The following is a 6,000-nucleotide window of genomic DNA, read 5'->3' on the forward strand; positions in this document are numbered from 1 at the left end:
AATCTGTGAAATCGGCCTGCAGACAAGATACATGCAGAGATAACTTCATTTAAATTGGGCACCTACACCACAGACTTCATATCTGCAGATAAGAGTCCTAAAGGCCTTTTAATCTCATTTTATATACCTTTCTCAGAAAAAACATAAAGCTCCTTTACAGGTAAGCAGAATGTGAAAGACAATAAACCATTTAGCTAAATGCTAAGCATAAACAGCTACAATGCGTGCAATCATAAAACGCCGTTAATCATTTACATCAGGAAATGCCAAAGTAAGGGGTGAACACACACAACCTTATCTGTTCCTTCTGTACACATGCTGGTTACAAGCTTTAGTCAAATTTCTTGTGTGCATGACATGCAATGGCTAAATGGGGTTCAGTTCCCTGCCCTGGGTGCTGAATTCGTACACCTTCAAAAACCTCTGTGTTCACTGATTGCAAGTGAGTTGTAGCTAAAATTGTTTGGAGTTGCCTTGTCTTCATCTTGGAGCATTTTTATCAGTGCTGGTTTAATGTCTCCCCTTGAAAGGGATACAATTTGTTTCTTGTAGAACATCATATAATGCATTTTTGCCTGCCTTTAATCATATTTTCAATGACCACCTCCCAAAAACCCTGGAAGGAAAGCTTTCCAGTAGTGTCTGAACACTGCTAAGTTACTTCTTGATCCTCTGTAGGAAGATGTGCAAGCGAATCCCAAAGTGGTTCTTCTAAACGGGATTCCAGAGCAACTTTTCCGGAGAGATTTTCTTCCAGTGTGCTCTTAATCACAGTAATTTCAGTTTGGGGTTGTGGAGGGATTTTTTTTGTGGATTTTTTTTTTTTTCTGTTAGAGGAGTTCTCTCCCAGATAACAGAAACCAAGTCACATCCAGTACCCTGCCATTACAGGTAGGCGTCATGTAACCATTCTGTGAACTTATCAAGCTTCAAACAAAGCCAGTCACCTTGTTCAGCTAAAGGCCTTACACAGTCCCCTCTGCACCCTGCTCTGAGATCTATTCCAAGGCACTCCTGAAAGAGGCACAAATGGATCCAGTAAATCCTGTGCATTTAAAGTCTTCTTGCCATCTGTGGGATACTTCAGAGTTTACTTTGTCTCCTCTGAGTTGTTTGATCTTTTGGGGTGCGGGGTTGTGGTGGGAGGTATGCATGTGAAGTTTGCTGACATGGACCTGAGATGCACAAGCCTTTTAAGATGAGGAAAGAGAGCAAGAGAATTCCAGAAACATTGTCACCAGCTAAAGATACCAATAAAGAAATGTCCTAAGACAGTCTTTCTTTTTTTATCATTACAGGTGAGATGGAGAAGCTGTATGGACAAATCACTGAAATCCAAAGAATTAATCAAAAGGTGCAGTTACACGGTACTGTCACTGCAGAGGTAAAAATCAACACCTTTAAAACACATGGAATACCCTGCAGCCTCCATCTCCTGTTTTGTTTGTTTATTTACTGTCAGGTTAGGGAGTGAAACTGGTTCAGCACAGGGTCCGATGCGTGGCAGGGCTGGGAGCAAAGCAGCACTTCCCCTTCTGGCACCAGCAAAGTTCAGTCAGCTCAGCTGGGATAGCTGCACCATCAAAACAGCTTGCTGCATGTTTTGACATGTACACTAACTGATAGCCTATTATAAATGGAGGAGAATGCACAGCTCTTGGATTTAGTCACAATTTCTACACAGCTTTCCAAAGCGATGGAAGACCTGACAGCTGAGCATCCTGTCCCGAGCAAGGTAAGTGCAGCATTAAAGGCAGCTTGCTCCCCTAGCCTGAGCCACCAGCTGTGCACAGGGGCCGTACACAAATGCAGAGGAGAGCTATCTGTGTCTTTACAGTGCTAGCAAATCTGCTTGAGACAGGAGAAACGCTCTGTTAAACTGAAGAAAGCAAGTAACAAGCACCCAAGCCTTGATTACAGACTATCATCAAGAGAACCACAGAATTCGGAAAAAAAAATAATTACAAGAAGCTTAGTATTTAATGCTCTAAAGTAGTAAATCCACAGCAAATCTTCCTGAATCTAAATATGCCTAAGACATACTTTATTTTTTTTAAGTTTTCTCAAATGCCATCTTATGCTCCCAAACAACTAAGCTCCACTGTTACATTTGCTTTCTCAGTATTCTGCAAATCAGGTTACATCCAGTGCCTTGAGTGCCCTTTTGGCATCCCAAAAGCTCTTTCCAATAAATAGCAAGCAAACCATTTATTTGTATTTATCTCCCCTTTTAAACTCAAGTAACCTGAAAGTGTCCAACAGATTAAAGCTGATCTAAGCAGTTATTTTTTCTAGCGGTTAGAGAAAGTTTGGTCTAAAATTATGCATGTTACTGACACATAATTTTACTACTTAAAACCAGAATGCCCTCAGAAAAAAAAAAAAATACACCTCCCCCATTTGTGCCTGTTGACTCTGAACAAAAAAGACAGCAGCTGCTGCAATCTACCTAAATGTAAGTTCTTCTTCTGGCTGTTTTAGATTTTAATTAAGTAAAGACTGACCCCAGTGTGGAAATAGATTAATTTTTCTCCAGTGGTGCCTTTTCGTTTACTACTAGAGTCCACACACACCTTGGGATAATTTTCTGGCTTATTTCTTATAAGACTGGTGTGAAAGCTAAATATTACAGTACTAGGCAAACTCGGTCAAAAGCCTGCCTCACTTTATGCAAAAGCAAGAATGTTAATGAGAAACAACCACAATCCACATAGAAAAAAAAAAATCCCAGCTTATCACACAAAATGGAATTTTTATAAACACATTCGGACAGAAAGAAAGCAAGTAGCAGCCATAACTTGACTTACTTCCACGAGAGACTTCCCACTGCAAACGTGACTGAGCTCCTACAGACCGTGGATGGGAAGGGGAGAGCCACACATGGAAAATACACCCTGACCAGTCGTCCCCTCCAAGCCAGGCAAATAAATGTCTGATTACACTACATCCCTGGGAGCAGCAGCACTGCTACCAGGATAGGTAAAAACACCCTTTAAAAACGAAAACAAGCTATATCAGTAAAAGTGCATTTTTGCAGATAACTGCTTCTACAGCTGGGACTTCTGCTGGCACAGCTATGTCAGTCACGGGTCACACTTCGTCACAGCGCTTGCAGACAGAGCTGTGCCAGCAGAAGTTTGCCATATAGACCTGGTGGGAAACTCAACAGCGACTGAAATCAATCTGCAAAGTTTTGTGTTTTTCATGGTGCTGCCAAACTAAGTTTTGCTAACAGTCTGATGATGGGTTGTCTTACTCCTGTACTGCTGACACATTAGGATCTTGGCTTCCAAGGACAGAAGAAACCTAAACTTAGCTCAGGAACGTGGCAATACCTGTCAGCCATTTACTTTGTACTTTATCCTTCAATTAAACACACAAACTAAATTAGAAAGAGCCCCCATAGGAAGAAAAGATAAAATGGAATAAAATTCTGCTGTACTTTAGCACTCAGAGTAGACTGCCCTCACTTCTAATAGTAAGAAAAGAACAAAACTGGAAGTGTTTAAAAGGTTTTGTTTAGCAGACAGCAAAACACTGCAAAATTCCCACCCTTCAGTTAAACTGAACAGTCAAACTGTAACGGGGCTTTTGTTATCTTCAGTCATCTTTGGCGATAGCGGACAAGGGGATTTAACACCCGAGTTGACGCCCAAACTTAAGTTCTGTTCAGACGAATTGACACAATACTGCGGGCTGTGCATACGGTGATGTGTATCGTTATTCCCAAGCACAGAACGGCAAGATGTCAAAAGCGTGTGCTGCCTATCTGCTCTGGAGCAAAATTACAAAATCAAGCTGTAAATAAACTCCCACCACCCTCCATCGGGGAAAAAGCAAGCCACAGGCAAGCGCTTCGGTGCCTCCGAACCTGCTTGCGTTCAATAATGAATAAAGCCGTCTGAAGCGCAGGGCTGTGGAATGGAGAAGGGCTATGTACAGGAAGTCAGGTCAGGCTGCAGTGCTTGCATGCAGCTCAAAGTAAACCTCAAATGTAAAGCCTGCCTTTATCTTTTGTGAAGTATAGTCAGCATGTGGCTGTACCTAAAGCGGACTGTGTTTCAGAAGAGTGACATTTGGCAGTACAAATTTCACCATCGCTTCCTATTTTGATAGGAGAACGCAGAAATAAAATCATTGGCAGTGTTGTGTTTGTAAAGGCCGTGCTCCACCTTTGTCAGAGCTTTCTGGCCCTACAAACTGGGATACAGTTTCTAGGAATTCCTTGGGCTGTGTCACAGTGAAAACTTTATTGTTATAAATAATGTGCTTTTTTTTTAGGAAAAAAAAAACAGGGCAAAAACATCTCAGAGGAATGGCAGAGGCTACAAATAGACACATTATCATCACTTTTGTTATCAGCCACACACAAGAAGTATAACTGTGAGCAACTTCAGGATGAGGTGTTTTTCCCTCCAGGTTAGTTTTAGGTTGCAGGGGAGCATGTTTCTGCTTGGCTGAGCAGCTGAGCATCACAGAGGGGATATCACAGGTATGAATTTAATTGTAGTAACACCCCCCCCCCCCAGCTTAAACAAGGCCATCTAAAATTCTTATCAGCAGGCCTGCTCACTGAAGTTGTAACACCCCAAAGCAAATACTTGGCCTATTCAAAGTTTCAAAAATGGTCTGATAAAGGCTACTTGTCTAAAGATTTCAGAAGGTCAGATAAAACTTGGTGTGGCCACAAAACGGCAGAAAGCAACCGAGCCCTCTGCCATATTTACCAAGAGTACTTAAGTTTAAAAAGCAAGCCCCAAACTGTTCCAAAAACTCAGTGTTTAGGTGTGTTACTTTATTTGCAAGCACCACTGCCTGAGCTTGAAGCCCAGCTTTTATTGCAGGTGACATTTCTGTCATCTTCCTCGTTCGGGACTGCTGCAGACCAGCAGGAAAAAGCGGCGAGACCCGTGCCTCCCCAAAAACATCCTTGCCAACCCCACTGCCAGGTCACCCACGGCGCCAGCCGAAGGTCCCATCACGGGATGCTGGCCGGCCCGGTGGGGACTAGGGCCAACCGCTCGCGTTTGCCCCACGGCCGGGGTTCACCCCGTGGCCAGGTTCGCCCCACAGCCGGGGTTCACCTCACTGCTGCCGCCTTCAGCCGGGGCTATAGGGTGAGCCTGGTATCCCCGAAAGCAGCTCGGGGGGCGGCTGCCAACGCGGCCCAGCCTCCGGGGATCGCCCACCGCCGGGCCCGGCGCTGGGACACCCGCTCCCTCCTCACTTCGCGGCCCCTCGGGGGGGCCCTATTCCCCTCCGGGCCGCCCCTCGCCAGGAATATGCCCGCAGCCCCCCCGCGTATACACGGATCCGTGTGTCCGTGAGGGCGCGGAGCGACGGCTGCGAGGCGGCCCAGGCCGCGGCGGCGGCCCCGGGTGCTGGCCCCGGTGCTGGCGGGGCGGCGGCGGGGCCCGACATGGCGGCGCGGGCCCGCTCCCCCCCCGCAGCCCGCCCCGCCAGGCCCCGTCGGGCCGCGGCGCTCACCTGCATCCGGCGCGGCGGGGCGGCTGGGCCGGCGGCGGCAGGGCGGCGGGGCGGCGGCGGCGGGCAGCAACGACATGCAGGCGGCGGCCCGCCGGGGAGCGGTGCCGGGCCGGGGACGGAGCCGCGGGGCCGGGGCGGCCGGGGCGGCGGCGGCGGCGGCGGGGAGGAGCGGGCCGGGGCTCGGGCGGTGCGGAGGGCGGAGGAGACGGAGGCGGGGGCGGGCGCGGGGAGGTGGCGGCGGGAGGCGGGCGGTGCCGGGGCCGTGGCGGGGGGGGACCGCGGGCACACGCGGGGCCGTGTCACCGCTCACACCCTCGCACACGCCGGGCCCTGTCGCCCCCCGCAGCCGCTGTCAACATCTGCTCGGAGCGAGGGACGACGCACAACCTGCCCGGGGGGGGCACCACCGGCTCGGGGGGACACCGGCAGGTCCCCGAAACGCCCGAGGGCGGGAAGACACCCCATTTTTACCTCATGATTTTGTTGACGGTAGTCAGGAGCCCTCTCCGGAGC

General features: G+C 48.6%; 1 protein-coding gene across 2 annotated transcripts in view; it reads right to left on the reverse strand.

The window, feature by feature from the left end:
* Positions 1 to 5,622, reverse strand: part of CNOT6L (CCR4-NOT transcription complex subunit 6 like) — a 38,118-nt gene extending 32,496 nt beyond the window's left edge. The window contains exon 1 of one of the 2 annotated variants that reach the window (XM_074867086.1): positions 5,488 to 5,622. The gene's annotated coding sequence lies outside the window, so the exon portion shown is untranslated. Of the gene's footprint in view, positions 1 to 2,807; positions 4,495 to 5,487 lie in introns of those variants that run through there. The other variant, XM_074867085.1, reaches the window with a different exon arrangement.
* Between the last annotated feature and the right edge of the window lie 378 nt (positions 5,623 to 6,000).

Source organism: Strix uralensis, chromosome 4 (genome assembly GCF_047716275.1).
Source record: "Strix uralensis isolate ZFMK-TIS-50842 chromosome 4, bStrUra1, whole genome shotgun sequence".
Classification (NCBI taxonomy): domain Eukaryota; kingdom Metazoa; phylum Chordata; class Aves; order Strigiformes; family Strigidae; genus Strix; species Strix uralensis.